The sequence below is a fragment of the Netta rufina genome (assembly GCF_964035555.1).
Source record: "Netta rufina genome assembly, chromosome: 4".
In the NCBI taxonomy this organism is placed as follows: Eukaryota; Metazoa; Chordata; class Aves; order Anseriformes; family Anatidae; genus Netta; species Netta rufina.
In genome coordinates, this window is record NC_140127.1 from 69,569,605 (window position 1) to 69,583,783 (window position 14,179).

Genomic DNA, 14,179 nt, shown 5'->3' on the forward strand with positions numbered 1-14,179 from the left:
CTTTGTTGACCCTTGTAGTTGTATGTGATTTGCTCATGAGGTAAATTTTGAGATTCAGCAAACTGATCAGAGGAAATACCACCTCTGTATCATGACCAGCTTAGGGCTCAGCCTCCCACCTGTTTTAGGACTACAGGGTTGAACAGGGTTGAAAGCAGCTCCACCCCAAAAGAACAGAGTATAAGCCGTTGTCGGAATGGAAAAAAAATCTGATAAAGTTAGAGAAAAGAATGGAGGGTGATAAAAGGAATCAGGGGAGAAATTACAGGGGAGCATTACAGGAGAAGACCAAAGAGTTATCTGCTCCATAAGGTAATTTAATTACTGTGAGGTTCTTACATTGGTTGGAAGTCTCTAGCCTGTGGAAGTTCAGAGCTCACTGCTGGGGGAATGCAGCTGTAAACCCTTTCACATGCCTCCCCCATGGCCACAGGGATGGTTGTAAGTAAACTGTTGCAATCAAGAAGCAGTTGAGCTTCAGAAGTATGAAGTTCCCTCTAGTTTTACATTACTTACAGCAGAAATAGTGCAGGAGGCTGGAGGAAAGAAATTGTGGCTTAACTCTAGCAACTATGAAAATGTTTAAACATGTAGGTAAGGGAAAATCAACTTTACATCAAAATCTCTCACCTCAGCTGTTAAACCCCAGTGAAAAACTTGGTTATAATGGTTGTGAAAGATAAAATTATGACAATTTTTAAAAACTAAACTGTTAATTCTAAGTTTGGATAAGGATTTAGCAATGAAATACTTCAGGGATAATTTGTTTTCAATGGGGAATTCTGTGTACAAAACTGATTACAGAATGGAGCCAAATCCCTGCCAAAGATACGGATAGGATGATGAAACAGATGAACTACAATTTCCCATGTACCAGAATTGACAACAAGGCCAGAAGCAAAATGAGCACAACCAGAAAGTATTTTAAGAACCAGGACTGAACGATGGGAAAAAAATCTGTGTACCTTTAATCACTTGCAAGATCTTTCTAAAGAGAGATAGGCGTTGATCTTCCAGAGAACTAGTACACTAAATTAAGTATTCAGTGTATAATTTGTGAAAGGTATTCTGGTAAACTATCTGAAACTATTTCATCTTCAGGTCTATCAAAATAAATATGCACACATTTTCAAGAAAATGGGTACTGTAGGGGTTACATGTGGTGTTAAAAATGTATGATAGTGACAAAAAACAAGCAGAAAAATGGTAATAATGTTTGAAGTAAGATTAGTTTTAAGGTATTAGTCTTCTAGGGTTAAAATTTGAAAGCCTGCAAGACAGCCAGGCTGAAATAAGGATGTCCCAGTTACAGAGTTTTGATCTGGACTCTGCTTTGCTAAACTCAAGATACTTGCTGCTGCATGGTCTTGTAATTTATCGAAATCTTACAGGATAACGAGGTGAACGGGAAAACTTCTGTGTTAAAGGAAAGGTGTGGAAGCCAAGTGTAACATGCAAAAACCCAAGGACAGGTTGTGGAAAGCTGAAATAACAGATGCTTGTTAAAGGGATGCAAAGAGCTTGTTAATGGTTACCACACGCCTGTAACGCAGCGGCGTTAGGCCTGTAGGCAGCAGTAAATCGGGGCTGGGTTCCTCACAGCGCTGGGGATTATGAGGCACCGCACCGAGCAGGCCCTGCCCTGACAAGTGCTGCCCAAACACATTCCGCTGCCTCGCTGCGCCTGACTCACGGCTGCTTCTGAAAAAAACTCCCACAAGAATATATATATATATTGAGAATAACGTGATTTATTTTATTTTTTATTTTTAGCCTCCATTTTGAGAGGCGGCAGAACATGGCACCCCTCCCGACCCCCCGCGGGACGCGCACCTGAGGCGCCCCAGCGGGCTGCCCGCCTGAGGGGGGCAGGCAGAGGGCGGTGTAGCCCCACGTTACGCGGCACCACCGCCGGGAAGGACCCGAAATAAAAGCGGGGGGAGCCTCGCGGTGCCCGGCCCGCTCCCTCCGTGCCCGCCCAGCCCCGGCTGCGCCCCCCCGGGGCCGCCTCAGGAGCCGCCCCCCCATGCCCAGGGTCCGGCCCCGCCGCCATGACGGGGCCGGCGGTGCCCGCCCCGCCCCTCGACATTGCGCATGCGCAGAACGCCCGGCCAGGCTTCGCTGCGCCACGCGCGCCCTCCTTGCGGCTCCATCCGGGGCCGCGATGACGTAATGGGTCTCCCCCCCCTCAGCGGCTCAGCCAATGAGGGAAGGGAACCGCGCCGCCGCAACGCCTCCTGGGGGCTGTAGTCCGCGTGCGCACTCCCCGCCTCGCTCCACAGCGCGGCCCCTGTGTGGGCGGGGCCGCCGCGCCTCGCCGCCCTATGGCAGGGCGGGTGAAAGGTCCGCGGGCGGGCGCGGCAACCAATGGGAGCGGGCGGGCGGCGGGAGGGGGCGGGGCCAGCTGTGTTTTGTTCAATTGCCATTGAGGAGCTCGGGCCAGAGGCGGAGGGGAGGCGGCGCGGTCGGGCGCAGGTACCGGCTGCAGGGGGGAACCGGAGCGGGGTGCGGGGGGGGGGCCCCGGGGGTGCAGCCCTTGGTGACCGTTAACAGTCGCAGCCGGCTGTTAACGGCCGTTGGGGTTAGGGCTGGGGGCTGCCTGGAGCTTGGTGGGGAAGGGGGCCGGGTGGCGAGGCCTCGGCTGCTTCATGGTGTTGGGGGGGGGGGAGGGGGGTAGAAAAGCCCAAAATTAAAAAGAAATAAATAAAATAATTAACAAATTATTTAATAGGGATAATGTGGATGTGCAGGGCTTCTTCGTGGTGGGGGTGCGGACCCCCCCCGGGTGTCCCCGCACCCCAACCATCACGGGTACCCCCCCCCCCCACCCCACCCCAGCGCCACGATGCCTCGAAGATTTTAAAAAAATAAACTAATTCCTGAGATCTGCCGCTAAATCGCCGCTTTGTGCCATGCCAGCTCTTGCCCGGGCAGCAGCGCGGCTTTGTTCGGGCAGTTGGGCTCCAGCAACGGCCCCGTTGCCTGCACGGCCCGCAAGGAGGCCTGGATTTACCCGATTTGGGGGAAATTAGGGCTTTTATGGGGGGAGATCCCCCAAAAAGCAGAGGGGCTGGGTGGTGCAGGTGACCCCCGGCACCCCTTAGCATCGCCCTTGTGGCAGGGCTCTTGAGGCTGAGCCCTTTTCCCTGCAGGCAAACCACGCACCCTAAAGGCAGCCCCCACCGAAACCCCTCTGGGTGACAGCACCCCAACTTTTGGGGTCCTTTCACAAACCCAAATCAGCCCCGATAAGGCACCGACTTCCAACACCAAGGCCCGGGGATGAGCTGAGCCAGCTGGTCACGTCTATTTTCTGGTCCGCTGTGCTTACATTAAAATTAGAACAGTTATTGCAGCCCTCGCCTTGCCTCCGATGCGGGCTGCTAGAGAAATGTTTCCATCGCAGGCTTTTTTGGCAAGGAGCAGGAAGTTTCTGTATGTTGTGGCAAGCTGAAATATTTCTTCTGTGGGTTTTAATTGTGAATAGGCTGCGCGCTTCGAGACAGGGTTATGAAATCTGGAGGGCAGCGTTTCCTGAAAGGCAAAAAAAAAAAAAAAAAGAACTTTCCTATCGCGGTGCGTGACTTGAGATCTGCTGTTATTGGAGGTGCAGTGCTCATAATCAGGGCAGGAGAGATTGTGTCTGTACAGTTATGGGACTGCTGAGAACGCCTGGCAGACATCTCCAGGGAGGCAGGAGGTTGGTATGTATAGGGATCTAAAACACGTCCCAGGTAGTTTTGTGTGAGGTGGTTTCCATATGGTTAGCATTGAATTCCTAACTAAAAAAATCACTTTGCTACCCATTTATGCTGAATTTCTGGGAAATGCTCTCAGTCCAATATTTTTAATCTTCTCTTATTTGTGTTAGTAACTGCTCTTCATCGCATAGAACTGCAAGCTGGCTGTTAGACAAACTTAAAATACTGATATGCAGGATCCCCCAATGATATCCTGAGAGGATATCTTGTGCTGGGGCAATCTGTCTGTCCTCTAGGGCCTGTACCTGCCAGTGTGTAACCCCTAGTTATTGTCTCTTAAGTGGAAGAATTAAAGCTGATTAAATCACTACATGGGGATATTTTACATTTGGAGTAGTTAAACTTCCCTATTTCCTCTTGAAAGCTGTGTTGTGCAGGCTGCTGTGATTGGGAAGGAGGAGGAGGCTGGAAGAAGAACTGTTTGTATTTGCAACATTTGAGTTAGCTTTTGGAGGCTTAGAGTATGGCATAAAACTAAATTTATGAAAATGTGGTGGGCAAATAAACTGAAAGCCTAACTTTATTGAGGGATCTTTCAATATATTGCATTAGCTGTTTTATTTTGGGTGGTTTTATTTCTCTGTGTAGGATTTATTCTTTTCCTATAGGAATTCCTTGGGAGTCTGGTAACCATTATTGTAGCTCCCTCTTTTAGTTCCTTGCCCTTTTTCCCTTCCCTCTTCTTTCTCCCCCTTCCTCTATTGCCTCCCCCCAGTCTACATTCCTTTGTGCTAGCAGTGATGATGGCAGTTCTAGTCACCTCCTGTGGTTTGATAGATTATTCCCTTTAGAAACATGTGTACTTAAAACTTTCCAAACATGATTCTTTTTTTTTTGCCCCTACACTTTTTAGTTACTGGCTCTGAGTTTTTGTTTTAAGAATTTGTCCTTTCTGGTTTTGCTTTGAGCCTTCTTAAATAGCAGTAAGAAGCCTTATTAAACCTTTAAGGGAAAGTATTAGTATTTATGTTGTGGTTTTCATTTCTTCTTGCATAGTTTGGAGGTGGTAATATACACAGCAGTTTTGCCTCCTGGCAATAGTGAGTTTCCTTCTTGTCTGCAAGCATACAAGTTGAGCTTTTCTTAGGAAAAGTCTTTGCTTGTTTGAAACTTTATTTCTGTAAAATAAACTCGTTGGGCTATTTTTAGATTACATTCTTGAGATCTCTAGTTAATGTAAGAATTATCTTGGAGCTAAAATGCTCATAGGACCTAGTCTTTAGTCTTGTACAACCTACAGAAACTTAAAAAATTACATTTAAGTTCATATTTCGGTAGAAGACTTAAATTCCTGTTTGCTATAGGGATAGCTGCAACTCCTGTTATTCATATAACCTAGAATAAAAGCTTACTGGGAGGTGGCAACCCCAAAGCTGTGAGGGCTTTAGGAACACTCCTGAATGAGTGAATGGTAGGTAGCCTTCTCGTTAATTGCGGGGAGGAAATTCAAGGCTAGGAAATCAGCTACCTGGAGTCAGTGTAGTGTACTGCCTGATGGCTTCCTGGCAGGTAAGTTGTTTGAATCGATCGACTGCATGCCTGAGAGATGGCCATTGACAACGTCACTTTAGATGTGGCTAACGAGATCTGTGCCATCAGTGAAATACTGCAACCCAGTGAGGCAGTCTGTATAAAACCAGTCAATTTTCCAGAAAATGGCCTTCTTTAAGGAGTTTCAGTTGCTCTCAAAAGGGAGGTGGGGGCTATGTTTTTAACTCTAGACCTATTTTACATTTTTTTCTGTGATATGGCTGGGTAGTGCACTACTCTGCAAGCATAGAAAAATCTAAAATCAAGCTAACTGTCATCTCTTTAATATTGCCTTTTTTATTTTACTACGTGTGCTGTTTTTTGTGTTTCAGTCATTTTGGGAAAATGATGTCATCGACAAGCTGGCAAGAAACTCGTGACTTAATGCATTGTAGTGGGCAGAGATGCCTTCTGAAGGCCCTGCTTCTGCTAATTGACAGGCTGGGGTGAGGTAGTAGGCCAGGTTGTTGCTGCATGTGTGATCTGGGTTACGGCCGTTGGTTTACTGACAGCAATATTTCTTTATGCAAACGGTTGAAGATCATGCTTTAGAATGCATAAAGTCTTCAAGTTACTTTATATAAAGAAAAAGTACCGAATTACATAAAAAATATATAATTGGCTTTCTGCTGTTTGTACTTGGTTATATTTTATTGAAATGCAGGCCATCATTTAACGCTACGCTTGTTGATGCTAGCGGTAAGATCAAGGGTTCTGATTACCTAATGCTAGCATCGTTGCTCTGAATTTGGTATGACAGCACTGATTGAAGTTCCCATGAAAATTAACCTCTTGTATTTAAGTGCAGGGAAGAATACTTGCAGTGGTGCATCAGATTGCAGGCCTAGAGCTCTGGAGGCGCTCAGAGACCCTCGCCCGGTGCCAGCGATGGTAATTGCCCTTCAGCATGTGTAGGTGTGTCTGCAGATGGAGCTAGGAGTGTGAAATCAAACAGTATTTTGCCTGGAGCTGTCATTAGAAGTGTCATTTGCAAAACTGTCTCTGTATAGGCAGAAACGTGTGTCGTTGTGGGAAAGGCATCTGAGATGGAAGAAAGCTGTTCCTGCATTTGCTGAGCTTTAAAATTGGAACCCAGCTGCTACAGGAAAGGGTTGATGAAATAACTGCAGCAGCACTGTCTATACCTTTACTTCTGTGCTGAGATCTGCGATGCAGGAAGGCAGAATCTGAATTCATTTTTTTCCTGAATAATCCTTGTTTCTCCTTAATAGCCCCCAGCTGGCCCAGGGAGTTGTCTTGCATTTCTTAATGCATTTAAGACTTACAGGTTTACGAAAGATAAGTTGTAATTTGGCAATTTCTATGTAAAAGCTAAAGTGAGTTATCTTTAAAAACTAGCTCCTCTACCGTCCTAAGGAGACCTTGTACAACAAGGCTGTGGCTCCTTTCTACTGTCACCTCCCCTTGAGCCATGAGTAGGAATAATAGGAACTTCTGTTGGTGTTATATTAACTTCAGGTCTGTAATTTGCATCTCAAATAACACTGAACAGCTTTAATGCCTTTGAGGGGTTTGGGAGGTTTTTTTAATTTGTATGGTAAATGTGTTTTTTAACTTAATTGAGCAGTTCAAATTATTATTACAGCATGTTTAACTTTTCTCCGTGCAGCTTATGTTGAGGTAAATGGAACTAAATCCTTGATTTCAGTACTCTGTGCATATATTACTTTTTGCCTTAATTGTGGCTTTAGATTTCATAGTAGTAAAGTGTTCTTATCTTGCTCACATTTTGTATGGTTACTAGTGGATACTTTGTGATGTTTGGGTTCTTTATTCTACCCATCAAAGTTTGGATAAAGGGCAAATTCTTTTAAAGGCCGCTGCTTTCTTTCACTCCCCATTTTCCCACTGACAAATGCACTTGTCTTTCTTTGAGGTTTCTGTTGATTTGACCTATTTTGTTTTTAGAGGGATGAGAACTTCACGTATTTAAGGAAGAAGCAAAAAGCCCATATGTCATTTCTCGATCAAACCCTGTTGCAGTATCAACTCCTAGAGCCCAGAAGTCACGTGCAGGATGTGAAGAAGGCTGGTTTATTTGCTTGGGGTCTGTGGTACGATGCAGAACATGATTCAAACCCGGAGTTGTGGAAATGTGCTTGAGGCCGGATGGCTCTGGATCTGCAGGGTGCTGGCTCTGGCAGCTTGGTGTTCCTTAGTCAACACAAAGACAGCCACTGAGGCTGCAGGTGATTTTCACATCATGGCATGAAGCAGCTTTGCTGTCATAACGTAGGAGACATCTGTTCTGTGTGCTGTTTGAGGGTGTGGTTTGTTTTGAAGGGATGTACTTAGGTACCTGGGATTGATGTGTATGCCTGTAGTTTTTTTGATAAACTGACATTTAGAATCTTAAAATCCTATTTTTTTTTTAAATGAAGCAGTAACCTTTTTGCTTATCCCAGGCTGATACTAGTGGCAAATGATCATTCATTGTCCAGTTTGGAATTGAGTATAGTGATGTGTAAGCATGCTCTAAGACTGCTGCTGTGCTCCACAGCATAATTTGATACGATATTTAGTGAGGAGAGAGGAGTAACAAAAACATTGAATAACTACTGCCCTCATTGGCTAAAACATGGCATATATCTCTTCAAGTGGGGAGGGGAAAGAGCGTGGGTACCCAAAACTTGATCTTTGCATTTTTTGAAAAGGGGTTTGAAGTGAATCTTGATGAATTTGATACATGTTGGTATCTTGAGGGGTGCTAAACTGAAGTGCTGGGGCTTGCTCTAAGGGGCTGTTGAAAGGCAGAGCTGGTTAGAAGATACTGCTGTGAATTTTAAGGTTAGGCTGCTCACTTCTCAGTATGTGTGGTAGTCCACTTCAGCTTAGCTATGTGTCCTTGCATCTTCTATTAGCACTACATCCTGACCAGGGCTGTCTGCTCCAGTACTTGAATAAGAAATTTCTGAACTCTTGGGAGGGCAAGGTGGACCGTTGCTGCTCTCATGTTTCACAAAAATCTGTTCAGAAAAATGGCATTTAAGCAAATCAGACTAGTACCTGGAGAACTATTTGTACACTGGAACGATTACAGAGAAGAAAAAAACATGGTATTTTGTGTGTGTGCTTCCTAGGTGTCTTGTTTGTGCTTGAGCACTTGGTTCATTTTTTTTCCCCAGTTTCATCTTTTTCCAGCTTCACAGCTTTGATTTTTTTGCAGTTGAAACGTGAGCGTGTAACTTATTACAGGCACAGACTTCCTCTGACTGGCTGTAACTAATGTTCCCTGCATCAGCTCCATGTCTGCAGGATTTTGGATCTGTTTTTATTTTGGAGTGCTTGGTTTGCATGCAGCACTTTCCATAGGCAGGAAGCTGCAACCAGGCCTGAGGCTACAGCTGCAGTGGAAGGTGTGTGCGTGTGCTCTGTGAGGATGCCTTGTGACACCACATCAATGGAAGCTCGTACATCACCAAAATGCTAGTTCTAGGTTGTCAGCAGGGTAAGTACACATTGTCCTGGAGACATCTGATTTTGGATTCTGTTGGCCAGAGCAGAAAATACCAACAGGATACTATAATGTTGATGAAATTCTCATACTGCTGTGGGAGATAACTAGACTTGATTTATTTCTGCATGAGGAAGGTATAAGGCAGGTGTGACTCTTCTGTTGTACGCTGAACTTCACCTAGGCAAGCAAATGGTAAGTTAGAAATGTCTAATGGAATCTGTTTGAAAAATCAAGGCTGACTTCTAGCCCATTCAAAATAAACCCCATCTGTTGGATGATGAGCAAAGACAGTATTGTAGCTTGAAATTGATGCAGCCCTAAAAAGGGCTGAAAAGGATGTGGGCTGGTTGTGAGCCTACTGCCCTGTGACAGTATTATGCATCTAATGTGATTCAGAAGAGAAGTTGAGCTCAAGTTTCTCTCCAATTCAGCATTTTGCTGTCCTTGGCATTAAATCTCCTTTTGAATATGGAACTAGGCATCTCTGTCACTGCAGCTCAAGCTTATTGCCTAATACCCTGGGCATGAGGGACAGCTATTATTTTCTCTGTAGTAATTTTTTAAAAATATTTGAACTGTTTTTTGTTGTGTTCCTGTTTTCTTGTGTTTTGTCTTTGTGTCTTTGCCTTGTGATGCTGTTGACCTAAGTAAGGCTGGCTTCCCAAGAGGCCACGTTGTTTTCAGCTCTAATTACTCTTGTTCTTTTCTAAGCACCCAAGTTAGCTCACACTGGTCTTCAAGTGTGGTGCTCAAAGCCCAATTTTGTGCTCCAGCTGAGGCTTCCCTCTGCTGAGTGGAGTAAAAAGACTTTCATAGGCCCTGCAGCTGGCATGCTTGTTGATGCATTACCATGCATTAGACTTCATTGCAGCAGCCCAACATGCTTTCAAGGTCAGCTTGTTGATCCAGCATAGCCAACAGCTTCCTTATGAGGAACTCACCTTACTGTTTGCTTGGTTAGTTGGGTAATGCTGCCTGAACATATCTTCCATAATTGTACCTGATACCTTCCACAACAGCTTCCCAATGTGTCAGTTGTGCAGAATTGTAATTGCCTTGTGGTTCTTCCTACCCTTCTCCTGTTGTCCCAAGCCCACTCTTTCTCATTTGTTGCTGGCAGTGAAATCAGTGACTTGGTCTCCTGCTTGATGTGTTCCCCCATGCACCACTGGTAAGTGCTCTCTGAGCATGGCTATCCAGCAAGGCTGCTCTCACTGTAAAGCCTTTACTTGCTTGCCAGCATCAGAACTCAAAGAACTGAAGTGTTCAACTAAGCCCCAATACAGGGATGTCACAGCACTTATATCAGGTTCCCTGCACCCCTTCCCCTGGGGATCTGCTGAAATCCAGGGGGCTGGAGACCAGTCACATGAATTTAACTTTATTTTGAAGGCACAACTGGGATGAAAGGAAGCTTCTGAAACTGATGTCCAAATTTTTATTTTTTTTAAAAAGTGATCTGTTGCTGTGTGGGCCCAAATCTACCACATACCAGCCTAATTCTGGTATCTTGCAAATAATTCCAGGTATTGTAGAGTTGCTCTGAAGTCATCTGTAGTTACGGTTGTTTTAAGCTTCCCATTATTTAGCTGAATTCCTCTTGCATCACAAGCTAGGCATTGAAGAATAAGCCCCACTACTTGGGTCTAACTTTTTAAGGTACTTTTCTTGGATTAAGCATTTGCTGACTTCTCTGTGGGGGTAACTTTCTCTCTTTTTAAAATCTTAGCTCTCATGACATCTCTCCTGCCTTGTTAAATCCTAACCTGATTGACATAGGGAATCTTGTACTTCATAGAGGAGGGCTTCTGTGAGTCTTGTCTCTGTTAGGGTTGTTTGACACAGCTCTGGAAGTACTTCTCATTGTTCTTCCAGTCTCTGTAAACCTTTGAAGTAATCTGCATCCCTGTTTCCAGCTACTTCATCAGCTTTGCCCTAATCGTTGCACTGTTTATGGTCTCTACATGTGCAGCAGTTTGTCCTCATCACCCGGATATAGTCAAGTACAATTAAAATTTTGATGTATTTGATTACAAGGTGTAGTTATTTCTTGTTTTTTTACCATTGTATGCTCCAAGGATGGATGTCTGTCTCCTTAGATTATGCTACAGTCTTAAATTTAGAGGGGGCTTAAAAAACCTGGTAATTATTCTCAAAAAATGTTTCATGTTTGTGTGTACAATACTAGCTAAGACCACTTCAGTGATCACTTCTAACCCCCAGTGTGCTGCCAGAAGTAAAGCAACATCTCTTGGAGTTCAGGGCTGAACGCAGTTTGAATGGTGAAATGTTTATTAAATATAGCTTAGGTAGTTAATAAATATTTGTATTTTGATTAAATAATATGTAGTCTTTATGTTTAAAAATAAGGGTATTTTGTTTGTTTATTTGCATAACAGTAGCTTAAAATAAAATCACTACATTACCTCCTCAAACTGCTAATATAGAAACAGCTCTGTGCTGTTATCCCCAAACTTTTTTTTTTTGCTGTGGAGTAGTAGAACTGAGAAATATTCCCTCAAAAAGGTGGTGTTGTGCTGGGAATGGGGGTGTGTGTAAAATGGGGAATAACACCGTGCTTACATGCAGCATTTGTGCACTCACAGCAAGCAATATCCCTGTTCCTGTCCTCAGGTTAGCTGCCAGCGTGGGATTTACTTGCTTGCTTCTAACACCTCCAGCTGAATTAATTGCTCCAAGCTCCTTAGTACTTGAGATACTTGGATTTTGTTGGGAGGATGCTTTTTTCAAGTTTACTTAGCTGGATGCATCCTGCTGTTGGTGATGCTGTTAGATAAGTTTCGCTGTGGAAACTACAACTGAGGTTGGTACAGTGGGAGCTGTGTGGGAAATGTGTTCAGAAAGCTTCTCCCAAGGTGGGGTAACACTGGGTTGTGTAAGGCTTTTCTGTATTAAGTGTAGGTGCTCAATTTCTTGTAGTGTATTCAGCAGCAGAATACCATTTATTCAGTCTAAACTTTATAGTCTTCTAGGGTGCACTGCAGATAGCCTTAATATACACATATATACCAAAAAATGATTAATTTCACTGTTTTCTGATGTGGCAAGACATGCATAATTCTTCAGATGGAAGTGAGATTAAATTTAATATACCTTGTTTGACAAAGTCTTTATTGAATTAAAACTACATTAAGTGAACTGGATTAATTGCAAAGCAGCACTTGGGTTTCAAATGAACTGAATTGCAAACAATATTTGACCCTAATGATCTTGACTGCCCGTGAGCACAATTTCCAGCAGGATTTTATAACTTGGGAGAGAAGGCTGGGGGTGACTGAGGTCTTTTCTTCCCTCCTCCCCGTTTCTCAATCGAGCAGGATCAGATAAAAACCAAACCCATTTGTAAATTCTGAACTAACTGTTAAACTGAACAAACTGAAGTAAATGCTTCCTGCACCTGCAGAATAAGCTGCAGCTGTCAAAAGCTTGTTTATCACTGACATACTCTTTGGGTCCAGGTGCTCAGCGGTTGACTTTGCTCTATCTCAGTGGTTTGGCATTTGAGAACTTCAGCAGAAAACGTTTTACTGCCTTATAGAGACTATGGCATGTTTAACCTTTGCTGGAGTGAAGATGCCAGGATCTCAGATGTAATTTCAGAGGCTTATTTTAAAGTGTTTTTAGATAAAAGCACACTTTTATCAGTATTGAAAGACCTCATTTGAACGGCTGAGAGTTTTCAGGTGAAGAACTGAAAGTACAAGCTTGCATCTCTCTTGCTGTTGACTTCATCTGATAAAATCTTTACTGTTTTGTCCTTCAACTTGGTTACCAGAAGCTGATCTTGTCGGAACGCAGTCATCACTAAACCTAATTGCCCAAGTGAGAGGGGGACATTTCCCTTCTAAACACTCCTGCTCCTGTCCTCTCTCGCAGTGCTGCCTGCGGATGTGTGCTTGACTTGCTAGTCAAGCGATTTACCAGCCACCATTTAAAGCTGCCAGACTTATGTCCTAATCAGTGAAGGCTGGAACAAAAGGCCCTTCCCCTACTTTCACTTCTTACTTGGCTTTTTTTGGCACAAATAAAACTGAGTTATTGTGCCCTATACTATGTGAAGTACAACCCATAATTTATACGTACTGGTTGGCACCTTATGTACACTAGCTTTCCATACAGGAATATGGTTTTGCGTTTGGGCTTGGTACCCTGCACTGAGTGAGTAAACATGATTTGGAGTCCTAGAGACTTCACAGAATCTACTTTGGCAAATGAATCTCTGCGCAGACCTTGCTTGTAGAATGAGTGACTCATTTGTTAAACAGCTGATAGTGGTGAGGTAGTGCTCACTGAAGAGCCTGAGATTTTCCACCAAGTAGCAGGCTGTCTTTCAGTATTAAAAAGCAAAAGAAAAAAAACTAATTCAAGTTCTAAGGGTGTTAATTTTCAACTGTTTTTTTTTCTCTGACTTGGCATAGCTGTCTTCTCTTACATGGTGTAACTTCCTTTGTCACAGGAAACTCAATTCAAGTAATTATTACAAATGCATTTCCTAAGTACCTGCTGCAGTTGGGTACCTCTTCATTTGTGTCTTTGAGCCTGTAACAGCATTTTCTGATTGCAGCCTTCAATTGCACACTGAACAGCTGGACGCACGGACAAAGTTCCTTTGCTTTTGGAATGATCTGGTGAACTGGGAAAGCTCAAGCTGCATAGCTCAACTGAATTTGGTTTTATTGAATATCTTAATAAGCATGGCAGGAGCGATGTCCGTGATTACACGTCAAGCACCATCTGAACTCAACGTTGAAAGTGCATGCAATATCAATGTCTGTACTGTTTTCTTCTTTTTATTTCATCGCATGACTATAGTGAACTTTAATTTATGGTCTGCTCATGCTTTGAGCATTCGTGGACTGTTCCTGAAGGCTCATGTTGCAGAGCACTATATACACATAGCATGGACCTACTCAGAGACATCAGTATTCAAAAACTTACAGGGATGTGCAAAACAGAAGTAGAAAACCACCAAATCAAGGCAAGAAATGCAGTTTAGCACAGTAAGCAGCACCAGCAATGCCAACTTCAAGCCAGCATTTAGTTTTGGTATCTGTAATGTGATGTCTGACACCTGTGTTACAGACTGTTTAAAAGCTAGGGACTATGTTGGGTTTTTCTGAGCTCTAATGGAAGAGGAAGCAAGATGGGTGTTACAAAACCTGGTCTTTCAGTGTGCTGCCTCCTGAAGCTCTTGAGGTGGTGTCTCTCTTGTCAGATGAATTAGTTTGAGTAAGAAATTACAGATGGCCATGATGGAGAACAAGTTTGTGCCAGGAAAGGGAACTTGCTTTGTTCTGCAGCATATCTCGTGTCTGCTCAGTGCATTTCCGTGCTCTTTCAAGATAGATGATACGCAAGTTAAAGTTAAGGTTTTCTGCTATAACTTGTG

The 14,179-nt window shown here is 43.7% G+C and overlaps 1 protein-coding gene across 2 annotated transcripts in view; it reads left to right on the forward strand.

The window, feature by feature from the left end:
* Window positions 1-2,424: 2,424 nt before the first annotated feature.
* The window catches only part of FAM53A (family with sequence similarity 53 member A), a 68,854-nt gene continuing 57,099 nt past the window's right edge, over window positions 2,425-14,179 (forward strand). For both annotated transcript variants that reach the window (XM_084286679.1, XM_084286680.1), the window contains exon 1: window positions 2,425-2,475. The gene's annotated coding sequence lies outside the window, so the exon portion shown is untranslated. The remainder of the gene's footprint in view (window positions 2,476-14,179) is intronic.